The following is a 15,542-nucleotide window of genomic DNA, read 5'->3' as shown; positions in this document are numbered from 1 at the left end:
GTGGACGTGGAGAGGATGTTTCCACTAGTAGGAAAAACTAGAACACGAGGGCACAGACTCAGACTGAAGGGACAGTGAGAAGAGATGAGAAGGAATTTCTTCAACCACAGGGTGGTGAATTAGTGGAACTCTTTGCCACAGAAGGCTGCGGAGGCCAAATCACTGAGTTCCTTTAAAAAAAGAGATAGACAGGTTCTTGATTAGTAAGGAGATCAGGGGTTATGGGGAGAAGGCAGGAGAATGGGAATGAGAAAAATGTCAGCCCTGATCAAATGGCTAAGCAGACTCGTTGGGCCAAATGGCTTAATTCTGCTCTTATGTCTTATGGTTTTATGGTCTTATACGTCCAAGTCAGTTTGATGTGTGACGCGGAGGAGATCTTATTGTTCCCATGCATCTGCTTCCAGTTAGTAGAAGTAGGTGGTTTAGACGATGATGCCAAAGCTTTCAGGACTTGCTGCAATGTATTTTGTAGTCTGAAGACTCTGTGGCCACAAGGTACCAACAGTGGAGAAGCTCGATGCTTAAGATAGGGTGCAATGTGCAGAGTAAACAATTTGTTTTATCCTAGATGGTACCAAGATTTGTTGCAGCTGCACCCTTCAAGGCAAGTGGCGAGTATTCCATTAAATCCCTGACTTGTGTCTTGTGGATGGTGGACCAGCTTTAGGGAGTCGGGTGATGATTAAGTCCCCTCAGAATGGGCAGCGCGGTGGCGCAGTGGGTTAGCCCTGCTGCCTCGCGGCACCGTGGTCCCAGGTTCGATCCCGACTCTGGGACACTGTCCGTGTGGCATTTGCACATTCTCCCCGTGTTTACGTGGGTTTCGCCCCCACAACCCAAAAGATGTGCCACGCTAAATTGCCCCTTAATTGGAAAAAATGAATTGGATACTCTAAATTTATATAAAATAAAAATAAAAACTCCCCTCAGAATATCCAGCCTCTGACATATGTGGTTGGTCCCGTTGAATTTCATGTCAATGGTGGCTCCTCAGGATGTCAATGGTGGGGAATGGATGGCCGTGCCTTTTAAACTTAAGGAGGAATGGTCAGGTTCCCTCTCTTGTTGGAGGTGGTCATTTCCTGGCACTTGTGCGGCACAAATGTTACTTGTTGTCCATGCTTCACTGTTGTCCAGGGTTTGCCGTACGTGGGCATTATCTGAGGAGTCGTGTATGGTACTGGACATGGTGCAATCCGTGAGCATCCCCATTTCTGTCCTGACGATGGAGGGAAGGTTATAGAACATAGAACATACAGCACAGAACAGGCCCTTCGGCCCACGACGTTGCGCCGAACCTTTGTCCTCGATTAATCATAGATTATCATTGAATTTACAGTGCAGAAGGAGGCCATTCGGCCCCCCGAGTCCGCACCAGCTCTTGGAAAGAGCACCCCACCCAAACTCAACACCTCCACCCAACACCAAGGGCAATTTGGACATTAAGGGCAATTTATCATTGGCCAATTCACCTAACCCGCACATCTTTGGACTGTGGGAGGAAACCGGAGCACCCGGAGGAAACCCACGCAGACACGGGGAGGACGTGCAGACTCCGCACAGACAATGACCCAAGCCGGAATCGAACCTGGGACCATGGATCTGTGAAGCAATTGTGCTATCCACAATGCTACCGTGCTGCCCTTAAGAACAAATAAATCTACACTATATCATCTTCCCGTAATCCATGTACCTATCCAACAGCTGCTTGAAGGTCCCTAATGTTTCCGACTCAACTACTTCCACAGGCAGTGCATTCCATGCCCCCACTACTCTCTGGGTAAAGAACCTACCTCTGATATCCCTCCTATATCTTCCACCTTTCACCTTAAATTTATGTCCCCTTGTAATGGTGTGTTCCACCTGGGGAAAAAGTCTCTGACTGTCTACTCTATCTATTCCCCTGATCATCTTATAAACCTCTATCAAGTCGCCCCTCATCCTTCTCCGCTCTAATGAGAAAAGGCCTAGCACCCTCAACCTTTCCTCGTAAGACCTACTCTCCATTCCAGGCAACATCCTGGTAAATCTTCTTTGCACCTTTTCCAGAGCTTCCACATCCTTCCTAAAATGAGGCGACCAGAACTGTACACAGTACTCCAAATGTGGCCTTACCAAAGTTTTGTACAGCTGCATCATCACCTCACGGCTCTTAAATTCAATCCCTCTGTTAATGAACGCGAGCGCACCATAGGCCTTCTTCACAGCTCTATCCACTTGAGTGGCAACTTTCAAAGATGTATGAACATAGACCCCAAGGTCTCTCTGCTCCTCCACAATGCCAAGAACTCTACCGTTAACCCTGTATTCCGCATTCATATTTGTCCTTCCAAAATGGACAACCTCACACTTTTCAGGGTTAAACTCCATCTGCCACTTCTCAGCCCAGCTCTGCATCCTATCTATGTCTCTTTGCAGCCGACAACAGCCCTCCTTACTATCCACAACTCCACCAATCTTCGTATCGTCTGCAAATTTACTGACCCACCCTTCAACTCCCTCATCCAAGTCATTAATGAAAATCACAAACAGCAGAGGACCCAGAACTGATCCCTGCGGTACACCACTGGTAACTGGGATCCAGGCTGAATATTTGCCATCCACCACCACTCTCTGACTTCTATCGGTTAGCCAGTTCGTTATCCAACTGGCCAAATTTCCCACTATCCCATGCCTCCTTACTTTGTGCAGAAGCCTACCATGGGGAACTTTATCAAATGCCTTACTAAAATCCATGTACACTACATCCACTGCTTTACCTTCATCCACATGCTTGGTCACCTCCTCAAAGAATTCAATAAGATTTGTAAGGCAAGACCTACCCCTCACAAATCCGTGCTGACTATCCCTAATCAAGCAGTGTCTTTCCAGATGCTCAGAAATCCTATCCTTCAGTACCCTTTCCATTACTTTGCCTACCACCGAAGTAAGACTAACTGGCCTGTAATTCCCAGGGTTATCCCTAGTTCCTTTTTTGAACAGGGGCACGACATTCACCACTCTCCAATCCCCTGGTACCACCCCTGTTGACAGTGAGGACGAAAAGATAATTGCCAACGGCTCTGCAATTTCATCTCTTGCTTCCCATAGAATCCTTGGATATATCCCGTCAGGCCCGGGGGACTTGTCTATCCTCAAGTTTTTCAAAATGCCCAACACATCTTCCTTCCTAACAAGTATTTCCTCGAGCTTACCAATCTGTTTCACACTGTCCTCTCCAACAATATCGCCCCTCTCATTTGTAAATACAGAAGAAAAGTACTCATTCAAGACCTCTCCTATCTCTTCAGACTCAATACACAATCTCCCGCTACTGTCCTTGATCGGACCTACCCTCGCTCTAGTCATTCTCATATTTCTCACATATGTGGAAAAGGCCTTGGGGTTTTCCTTGATCCTACCCGCCAAAGATTGTTCATGCCCTCTCTTAGCTCTCCTAATCCCTTTCTTCAGTTCCCTCCTGGCTATCTTGTATCCCTCCAATGCCCTGTCTGAACCTTGTTTCCTCAGCCTTACATAAGTCACCTTTTTCCTCTTAACAAGACATTCAACCTCTCTTGTCAACCATGGTTCCCTCACTCGACCATCTCTTCCCTGCCTGACAGGGACATACATATCAAGGACACGTACGTAGCACCTGTTCCTTGAACAAGTTCCACATTTCACTTGTGTCCTTCCCTGCCAGCCTATGTTCCCAACTTATGCACTTCAATTCTTGTCTGACAACATCGTATTTACCCTTCCCCCAATTGTAAACCTTGCCCTGTTGCACGTACCTATCCCTCTCCATTACTAAAGTGAAAGTCACAGAATTGTGGTTATTAATGAATTATCTGAAGCTGATCAGCCATGATCAGCTCTTACACCATTTCCAATAGGAAATGCATTAACCCATCTTCTTTTCTCTGTAATCACAGATTTCCATGTATAGAAATAGTTTCAAGTGGGGTTAATGCCTTCAAAACAGTTAAAAGTTAAACAGCAAAATTACCACACTTCTGCCAGTAGATGGCAGCAGCTCCTTTCTTTCCCGCTATGACATCTCTCTCAATTTTCCATGAATTAATTATTTTTTGTCAGGACATGGGTATCTTTATAAAAATCACTGATAGAATAAGATGTGAATTGGTCACATCAAATTTTTAACTTTAAAAAAGCTATATTCACAACAGCTACCCAATCCACGCCTGCAATATACTAACTCCCTCGACCTTGAGGTTAAATTCTAGCCCTATGTACCCTAGGAGAGCTAAGACTGTGAAGAGGACCACTATCCTGAATGATTCTTTCTTTTAGTTGGTATATAATCAATTTTCCTACACTCCGGTCCGGCCAAACAAGTGGAGTTTGTTTATTTATTTATTCCAATTAAGGGGCAATTTAGTGAGGCACTTCCACCCACCCTGCTCACCTTTTTGGGTTGTGTGAGTGAGACCTATGCAGATACGGGAATGCAAACTCCACATGGACAGTGACCTGGGTCCAGGATCGAGCCGGGGTCTTCGGCGCCATGAGGCAGCAGTGCTAACCACTGCGCCACTGTGCCGCCCCTTGTCTGTTTACTTTACCCACTTCAAAAAAGTTATAAAGCCAGGTTTCGATGAGGGAGAGTGTTCGGTCCACCCTCAATGATGGAGGATCTCAGCACATCAGTGCAAAAGGCATGGCTGAAACAATTGCAGCATCTTCAGCCAGAGATGCTAAGCGGGTGATCCATCTCGCCCTCTTGCTGAGGACCCCCCAGCACCACAGATGCCCGTCTTCAACCAATTAGATTTACTCCATGTGGCAAGAAATGGCTGAAGGCAGCGGATACTGCAAAGGCTTTGGGCCCTGACAATATTCCAGTGGTCGTACTGAAGACCTGGTCCAGAACTAGCTGCACCCCCAGCCAGGCTGAACCTGTACATCCACAAAATTGGCATCTACCCGGCAATGGAACATTGCCCAGGTGTGTCCTGTACACAAGGATCAGGACAATCCAGCCAATTACTGTCCCCTTAGCCTCCTCTTATCATCAGTAAAGTGATGGAAAGTGTCATCGACAGTGCTTTCAAGCGGCACTTGCACAGCAATAACCTGTTCACTGATGGTCAGTTTGGGTTCCGCCTGGGTCACTCAGCTCCTGACCTCATTACAGCCTTGGTCTAAACGTGAACGGAAGGGCTGAATTCCAGAGGTGAGGTGAGAGTGACCGCCTTTGATATCAAGGCAGCATTTGACCTGCATGTGGCATCGAGAAATGTGGATGTTTGTTGACAATTACACAAAGTACCATTTGCACTTCCTTTGCAGCAAGACCTGGGCAATATCTAAGCTTGGGCTGATAAGTGGCAAGCAACATTTGTGCCACGCAAGTGCCAGGCAATGACCATCTCCAACAAAAAAGAATGTAACCACCTCCTCTTGACATTACCGTTTCTGAAACCCTGGCTACCAACGTCCTGGCGTTTACCACTGACCAGAAATTGAACTGGATCAGCTACAAGAGCAAATCAGAGGCAGGAAATACTGTGGTGAGCACTCACCTCCTGACTCCCCAAAGCCTGTCCACTATCTACAAGGCACAAGTGTGATGGAATATTCTCCACTTGCCTGGATGAGTGCAGCTCCAGCAACACTCAAGTTAAGCCCATCCACCAACTTAATCCTTCATTCTCTCCATCACTGACACACAGTGACAGCAGTATGTACCATCAAGATGTACTAAGGCAACTCACCAAGGGTCCTGCAAGAGCATCTTCCAAACCTTGAAGGACAAGGGCAGGAGACATATGGGAATGTTCTCCTCCAAGCCACACACCATCCTTTTTAAAAATTCTTTCAAGGGATATGGGAGTTGCATGCTGTGCCAGATTTTATTGCCCATCCCTAATTGTTTCTGAGGGAGCAGTTAAGGGTCATCCACATTGCTGTGGGTCTGGAGTCACATGTAAGGACGACAGATTTCCTTCCCTAAAGGACATTAGTGAATAAAATGATTTTTTCCAACAATTGACAATGGTTTCATGGTCATCATTAGATTTTCTCAATTCCAGATTTTTATTGAATTCAAATTTCACCATCTGCAGTGGCGGGATTCGAACCTGGGTCTCCAGAGCATTTCCTTGGGTCTCTGGTTTACTAGCCCAGTAACAATCCACTGCGCAACTCGCCTCCCCATCCTGACTTGCAACTATTTCACTGTTCCTTCACTGTGATTGGACCAAAATGCTGGAACTGCCTTCCTAACAGCACAGCGGGAGTATATGTACCAGATCGACTGCAAAGGGTTTAAGAAAACGGCGCACCACCACCTCCTCAAGGGCAGTTAGGGATGGGCCGCAAATGTTGACCTTGCTAGCGAAGCCCACATTCCAGGAAAGGATATTCAGAAACCTGATTCTGTAATTCCAATTCACCATCTCCACTGTGCTTCATGTGATCAATCTGACTTTTTAACGAAAGGCCATTCTTTTTCAAAATGTTCTGAAGTACTGAATGGTTTCCACGGCAGTGAAGATACGCTGACATTTGAGGTCATTCTGGTGTGTCGAATGCATGTACCTGACGCGATTGTGAGTTTCTCAGAGGATCATAGGATGAGACACCACAAAAGGCCCTCATTGGCCGACCCTCCCTGTGTGCCGTCACTTTGAATAGGGAATAAATTATTCCCAGTCCCCTGCTCTTTCCACATAACCCTGGAGATTTCCCCCCTTCGAGTATCTATCCAATTCTCTTTCTAAAGATACTATTGAACCTTCTTCTCAACAATCTTTCCAGGTAGCATCTTCCAGGTTACAGCAACCTTGTTATTCAGAAAAGAAGACTCCCCATCTTCCCCGCCCTTCCTCGTCCCCGGTTTCTCTTGCCAATCACCTTGCTTGTTTCTCTCTATTTATTTTGTGGGTTTCCCCGAAGATGTTGACAACTGACGTCACAGCTCCGGAGCCGTCTCTCAGTCCCGGGGTCAGGAGAAATCATTTCCCTCGGTACCAGACAAGGGACTCATCTCATGGTTCCATGAATTGCGAACGTACACATGCGCCTCAATGCTGGCTGATCCACCAAGAACTGAGGAAAGGCAGAAATATTTGCAGCAATTGGATTTTGAGGAAGAAAGAGCGAGAGAGAGAGTCAGCAGCCACAGAGTTGGGAGACCGCTTCTGTCTGCTGACACTCCTGTGAAATGTCTTGGATTATTTTCACTTTTTATAGGTGCTATATAAATGCAACTTCTTGAGGCAGTTGGTTGTTGCAGCATTGCCGCAGCGTTCGTTTTCGACCGATACGCCCCAAATATAGTTTGAGCGCCTGTAGATCTCCCAGGAAGATTTTCAATCCCAATTCATTATTTTTCTTTAATTGTTATTTGGACGTTCACCAGCTTAATCTGTTTATCTTTGCTGAGCTTTCCCTTGTTGTGAAATGAAAGTTGAAAGCTCAGGCAGATTAAAGCTAATAAACCTATTTGACTTTTGAGACTCTTGACCCCTTGCCATTGCAATCTGTTCCTGCTGAAATGTGCCAGTGATTGTACAAGTGGCAATAGATGGACTGGCAGTATAAGAGCAGGTGAGATACCAGGGTAATTATAGGTCAAACAGTTATGATAAGTGGTAATGAATGCTCGGTCCCCCCCAGCAACACGCATATACGGAAAGTGGAGACACTATTATGGTCTGATTGCAATGGGAGTCATTAACAATCTGAAGCCAATTCTCAGGAGAAACAAAGACTTGTATTTAGATAGTGTCTTTCATGACCGCAGGATGTCTGAAAGTGTTTTTAAGCCAATGAAGCGCTTTCTCAAAAGTGCGCTCACGGTTGTGAACGTAGAAACACGGCAGCCGATCTGCGCATAGCAAGATCCCAGAACAGATCGTGGCCTCACTGCCTGCTTTCCGCGCTAGCTACAAATTAAATATTAACCAGGAGAGTGGGGATTAACTTTTTAAAAATAAATTTAGAGTACCTAATTCATTTTTTCCATTAAGGGATAATTTAGCGTGGCCAATCCACCCAACCTGCACATGTTCGGGCTGTGGGAGGAGACCGGAGCACCCGGAGGAAACCCACGCAGACACGGGGAGAAAGTACAAACTCCACATAGACAGTCACCCAAGGCCGGAATCGAACCCGGGTCCCCGGAGCTGTGAGGCAGCAGTGCTAACCACTGTGCCACCATGCCACTAGTGGATGGAGGATGGAGTAGAGGGAAAACAAGAAGTGTGGCTGGGAGGAAGTTACACGGCCGCAACACAGTCGAATAACCCAAAGAGCACAGCATTCTATAAATTTTATTAGTGACCTCCAAATTATCTTACACACTGCAATTCCCTCCCAGCTTAAACTTTACAGTTCATGCTGGTATAGTGATAAGAGAATTGGCAGAACTAGGCCAGTCCAAGGTCATGACCCCGTGTATGAACAAGTGAGTTGTAATTCAGGAAGTGCTCAGTACAGGGTCACACAGCTGTTGGCCACATCTTACAAGGTTGTTTTCTCCAGTGAGAATTTCCTAATCTGCATCGATTAGATGCAATCTATACAGAGTATTTTGGGCGAGGGGTTGAAATGAAGGTTACTAACTTTATTGTGCAGAACATCAAGACAGAGCTGAATTCTATTTAATTTTTTTTTGATGAATTTGTGCTCATCAAGGTGAGGTGTGTTGGGAAATGGAACGCTGTCCTGTTTCAGACAAGCAGTGTCAGGTCAGCTACAGCAGGAACCCGAGGCAGAGGAAAGGTCTGACAGTGCAGCACTCCCTCAGTACTGACCCTCTGACAGTGCAGCACTCCCCCAGTACTGACCCTCTGACAGTGCAGAACTCCCTCAGTACTGACCCTCTGACAGTGCAGCACTCCCCCAGTACTGACGCTCTGACAGTGCAGCGCTCCCTCAGTACTGACCCTCTAACAGTGCAGCACTCCCCCAGTACTAACCCTCTGACAGTGCAGCACTCCCTCAGTACTGACCCTCTGACAGTGCAGCACTCTCTCAGTACTGACCCTCTGACAGTGCAGCACTCCCTCAGTGCTGACCCTCTGACAGTGCAGCACTCCCCCAGTACTGACCCTCTGACAGTGCAGCACTCCCTCAGTACTGACCCTCTGACAGTGCAGCACTCCCCCAGTACTGACGCTCTGACAGTGCAGTGCTCCCTCAGTACTGACCCTCTAACAGTGCAGCACTCCCCCAGTACTAACCCTCTGACAGTGCAGCACTCCCTCAGTACTGACCCTCTGACAGTGCGGCTCTCCCTCAGTACTGACCCTCTGACAGTGCAGCACTCTCTCAGTACTGACCCTCTGACAGTGCAGCACTCCCTCAGTGCTGACCCTCTGACAGTGCAGCACTTTCGCATTACTGACACTCTGACATTGCAGCACTCCCTCAGTGCTGACCCTCTGACAGTGCAGTACTGTCTCAATACTGACCCTTGGGACATTTACTATGTGAAAGGTACTATATAAATGCAAGTCATTGTTATTGTAAGAGAATTGTAGATTGAAATCTGCAAAGAATAGACCACACTCGTTGGATTTGATAGTAAAATGGAATTTGACATATTGGTGTTTTGTCAACCTGTAACTGTCATTTATGCATTCCCACCTCCCAGACCAGAGGAAACAGACCTCCTCTACTCACTCCTACAGATGGTTCCCGCAGGGATGTCAAACCTTTTGTCACAATGGGTCCAGTGTCCCACATCTTACAGGTGAAGCAGCCTGGCCAACAAACTACTGCTAAAGCTGTTTGAATTTTGCGTTCAATTTCTATTTCTAGAGCTTTTATTGTTTAGGCTGCCCCGGTGTGTCTCTCTGAGATTTCCGGTCTTCAGGGCTTGCGGAAGCAGTGGCAGATTTCGGGATGGGGGAGATGAGAGGGGCAAGAGCCGGCTGACAGAAGATTCTTATTGGGATGTGAAGGCTAAAGCATCGACCCACCGTTACCTTTCGAATTCTGACTGGTGTGTAGTATATGTGCAGACATTTCTACTCGACCCCCAAAACACTTGTGCTTCACTAACCCCCACCTCTCCTACACCTCTCCCTTTTTAAACGTTCCCCACTCCAGCTTGATTCCCCCCTCCCCCCCCACCGCCCACCACCGCCTCACCACCCCCGTCCCTTCACCACCCTGCCAACGCCCCATTTGAGAGGATGATCTGCGGCCCACCATTACTTTATTTGTTATTATATATCAACTGCTGCCCTATACAGTTTGTGAACAGTTAGTCTTGCCAATTCCTAGTGCCAGACCAAAAGTGAATAAATAAATAAAAACCCACAATCAAATGACTGCAACAAAAAAAAACCCACTAACCTCTGGTCCGTTAAACTCAATTTATTTTTCATTTTGGGGGAGAAAGATTTACACAGTGTATTAGTTTATATTTTCATTGAGAGAATTCACTGAAAAATAAAAGAGTGACTGTCAACTGGAGAAATTCAGTTCTATTATTTATTTCACAGTGTCTCCAAAGGTTCATGGCGCTATTATTGCCTCGGTACTGTTATGCCTTTTCATAACTAAGTTATTGTATGTACAAATTACTTTAAATTATATAAAACGAGTGAATATTATGGGGTTGCTATTCCCTACACTCGCTACATGCACAGCGCAGCAATATGAACTATATTCAGCCGTCCTTCAGGATATATCCTTGGTGGCTGGGGGAGATCACCTTTAAACACAGTTAAATACAGTTTGTGAGTTTGATGCAGAGCTGTGCAGGAGCTGTGCCTCTCGGCATTAACACACAGAAGAGACACGTGCGGCATTCTGTGGCCAAACAGCACCCACATAAAGCAGGCCATTCGGCCCAACAGGGCCTTTGAAAGTGCGAAAGCAAAATACTGGAAATCTAAAATAAAAATAAAAATGTTGCTGGAAATCCATCGGCGTTCTGGCATCATCCATGGAGATAAACAGAGCTGAGGCGGGATTCCCTGGGTCCCCCAGCCACGTGTTCGTCGGCGGTGTGCCGTTCGCTGATGGCGGGGTTCTCCACTCCTGTCGCTTGTCAAATGGATTTCCCATTGAAGCCACCCAAGGCCGCCGGAAGACCCGCGGGCGGGAGTGTGCTGCCGGCGGGAACAGAAAATCCCACACAGCCGGAGAATTCCAGCCCTGATGTTGATAATAATAATCTTTTATTGTCACAAGCAGGCTTACATTAACACTGCAATAAAGTTACTGTGAAAAACCACTAGTCGCCGCATTCCGGCGCCTCTTCAGGTACACGGAGGGAGAATTCAGAATGTCCAAATTACCAAACAGCACGTCTTTCGGGGCTTGTGGGAGGAAACCGGAGCACCCGGAGGAAACCCACGCAGGCACGGGGAGAACGTACAGACTCTGCGCAGACCGTGACTCCAGCCGGGAATAGAACCTGGGACGCTGGTGCTGTGAAGCAACAGTGCTAACCACTGTGCTACGGTGCCACCCAGGTGGCAATGACCTTTCATCTGAACTGTCTGATGAATCGGTTGCAAGTTTGGTTCCAATGAAAGGTTATCTTGACCTGAAATATTGGGTCAGATCTTCCACTGTTCACTTCTCCCCGATTTGCTTACCTCGCTACCCCTGTCCCTGGCTACAAATGGAAGGCATTTGTGCTATTCACCGCGACTGTTCCAGCTGGCAACGAGTTCCACATTTTCACCTCGGGCAAAATTTTTAAATGAGTTATATCCTGAAGTGGCATTGAGACCCAACGTGAATCTGGCGCTTTACCTTACACGGATTTACCAGCCCAACCTCCCTCCTATTTTCTCGAAGCTGCCCCGTTCTCATTCCAGTATCAATTGGGTGGGTTCTACAGCACTGGCTGGGCTGTGGCCTGGGTGGTGCCATTGAACATTCACGCCCCCACCTCCACCCTGCCCCCATCTCCTTCTGGGTTACAGTCCCACATGTACTGGCTGCTCTCCGCTGCCTTGTCCAAAGGACCATTTTCCATGCATGAAAGTAGACAATGAATGATGATGACCAGCTTAGATATTGGGAGGTATTGAAGCCACACCCCATCCAGTCCTCATTTGCTGTCACTTTCCAACACAGAGCCATTCGACTGGGATTGGGAGGGGCTGTTTCCAACCATCCACCAGTCCTGCCCTGCATTCCCAGTGGTGCTGAGGCTAATTGCGGCAATATTTCCAACCTCTGGACTGAAATCAGTTAACCCAATGTGGATGGGAAATTAAACAATAGAACTGTACCACATTTTCTCAGTCAGTGGGTGAGTTTGGGCACCCAATAAGCTCCAACAGACCAGAGACTTTATCTCATTATGTCGGGCTACAATTTAAAAATTCATGAAATACCTTGATGACATAATGTATATTGTTGCCATTTTTGGTGTTATATGTCCGGATGACAATTTGTTACAATGAGTCCCAGAATTTTTAAAAACATATATAATTAGAAAATGCTGGAAATACTCAGCAGATCAGGCACTTTTTTTTTGTTGTGTACAACTTTTTAATGTTGTTTTCTGTTTGTCATTCTCCAGCCTCTAGCCATTACAATTAGCTGTGATTTCGAGCATCTCCCTTCAGTACAGTGTTTGGGAGTGCGGCAGCCTCTCACCGAGCGTGGTTCAGCGACAGGGGACCAGGTAAATCAGTCATCCCTTGGGGCAAGGTCCCTGCTGGTTCTCAGGACTGGACGACATGGCAAGCAAGCCAGCAGGTGCGTGAGAGCCCCTGAGACCAGCCAGGGGGGGAATAAATGTCGCTGTTATTGTTCTTTTGATTCTCCCTGCATGCTGTTAAAGAAAAAGCTAGCCGGGGAATCTGAGGGCTTCTGTCGAATAAATTTGAAAGGATGTCCATTTTCGAACTGCAATCTGCTTACGTCAGCGAAACTCTTGTCTAAAAGTCACTGACTAAAAAGTGTTGTCAACTTAATTTAGAAAAAAAAAACCTATCTCTGCAGCAGGAGAGCATTCAAAGCAATAGGAGGATGTACATAATTGGTGTATGTGGGACGGTGTTGATGGTGAGATTTGATAATGATGCCTTCCTTAGGTTCATGTTCTACACAACATTAACAGGTACCTGCAGAGGAAGGAGATCATTTTAACCACAATGGTCTTTGTGATGAAAAGTAAAACTGGGCAGGGTTGTTAAATGTGCAGCTGTTCTGATTCCCTCAGTTTATTGCTGGGCATTTTAGGTTTAAATTACCCCTGAAGACTCTCTCTGGGCTGCCTTTTATTCAAGCTGTGTATCCATCTGCACTGGTGCAGATGCAATGGGTGACTCCCTGCACCTATGTGCCAGAGCCCCATCTCTCTCACTGTCACAATAAGGGGGTTATCCATCTCTGGAATAAAGCAGTTCTTCTGGTTTTTCCCTCCTCGTGCTGTGAAGAGACTGGGTTTTCTGGTATATGGTTCCATGGACACTGCCAACCCCACTAAGGTTAATATTCCTAAACCTGAGGCCTGAGCCTCAACCTGCATTGAGTTAGCTGGGGATAGCCACACTGCCAATGGTACGAGTATCCCAGGTTCCTGATCGCTGCCCAGTCATCCTCCCCTCCTCCCCACCCCCACACTGTTGGTCTGGATGGTCGGGGAGTCACGGGTTCACTATGTTCGTGTTTACACGGTGCACAGCTGACTGGTGCTCACACTGACATGCTTTCCAGCTGTTGGTGGATGGATGGGGAGACCCTGGGTTATCTTTCCAACGTCCTCTCAACCAGGAAAGCCTGTTACTTTCCTCCTAATCTCAGGTTTAATCTGGCACAGCCTTGAACATATTAAACTAAAGCAAATTCCTGCACGCTGGCTGAATGTTTTAGCTCTGCGTTCGGTTCACTGAATGGTCTATCCCAGATTGCCCATTTCCTTCTGTTTGCAGGCCATTCTGCCACATATTCCGCATCGTTTCCTGATTGCTTACTGTCAGAATGTTTCCTGGTCTTCCAGTCAGTCGGGGAAAAGTAAACTCCGAACATGAAGAATCGACTGGGCTCTCGCTATACATAAGGATGTGTTTGAAGGCTTGCGTTTTCCATCCAGTTCCACCTCAATAGGGAGTTACTCAGGCGTCAGCATCACTGGCCTACTTGGCATGGTCAAGATCAAATATGATCTTGGAAAGTCAAGGTCGATCGTTTGTTGGTTGGGGTTGGTTTAGCACAGGGCTAAATCGAGGCTGGTTTAGCACAGGGCTAAATTGCTGGCTTTGAAAGCAGACCAAGGCAGGCCAGCAGCACGGTTCAATTCCCGTACCCGTCTCCGAACAGGCGCCGGAATGTGGCGACTAGGGGCTTTTCACAGTAACTTCATTTGAAGCCTACTTGTGACAATAAGCAATTTTCATTTCATTTCATTGTTTTGGATTGGAAGTGGCTTTATAGCCACATAAAGTACGGTGCTTACGAAACCTTTACGCAAATACACTTGGAGGATCTCTTAAATGGAATGATGAGCGAGGTGGTATGGTGTGTTATAACTTTAAGATTATTACCTGAAGACTGGTGTGCCTCCTGATTAATTGCCCTCAACTTCAGCTAGAGGGAGCCAGACTTAAAGACATGGAACTAGATTTTCTAAACCCAACTCAAGCTTCAACATACATGAGTGAGACCAATCAAGGTTTTACTCCTGACAGACTTGTTTACAAATAGATTTAAACTAGATTGCAATGTTCCTGGAAATTATAATGGTCCGGGTGAAAGTCCTCAGTGAATTTCACCCGTCAAAAAGGGAACAGGAGCCAGGTTCGTGAGCCTTTGATACAGGGGACCAAATTCAAGTTTTAAGTATACATATAAATTTATGAAAGCATGTGATTTGGTGGCTGTATAAAAAAAAAACATAAATTGCACGACTAGATAAATCCCGGCAAAGAAAATTTTTTAAATTCACACTTCTGACAGAGAACACAAGCTTCAGACTTTACCAGTTCTGGATTTAAGATTTCTTAAAAGAAAGGAGTAATATCAGTCACATATTAAGACAAGAGGACCTCAATCCACGAGTGTGTGAGTGTTGCTAGATTCAGAATGGAGCTGAGGTCAATGAAAATGGTTGAACGAATCTGAACTAATTTGAGTTTGGATGAGGGGGTTGTATAATTGTGTACAAGATTGTCATTTGATCAATAATAGACCACCGATAATTAATACCCTGTTTTTGGTGAAAGGGCCACCCATTATAGTGAGAGTGGCCGTTCAATTTCTAAGAAATGTTATTTTGAATCTATTCCTGAAAATTGGACCTGAGGTAACGGTCATGTTGGTCAATTTTGCTTAGTCAAGATGCGGTGTCCAGCGAGATAATAAGACTTACAGCCTTTTATCTGATTGTGGTTTTAATTATCAGGGCTGGCAGTATGCTTACATGCCAGTGTAATAGCATCAACCAAAGAATACTGTTATTTAGGCATGTGTATTTCTTATCGGTGAATTCAGATTGCCATGAAGGGAGTTAACCATGTCTTTTTGCAAGCTAGTTTTGACTCTTTTAAAATATGTTTTACTGTGAGTTGACCTGAAGTAACTTTTGATCTAATATCCCTGTATTAATTCCA

This window comes from Scyliorhinus torazame, chromosome 2, assembly GCF_047496885.1.
Source record: "Scyliorhinus torazame isolate Kashiwa2021f chromosome 2, sScyTor2.1, whole genome shotgun sequence".
Classification (NCBI taxonomy): Eukaryota; Metazoa; Chordata; class Chondrichthyes; order Carcharhiniformes; family Scyliorhinidae; genus Scyliorhinus; species Scyliorhinus torazame.
This window is presented reverse-complemented; position numbering follows the sequence as displayed.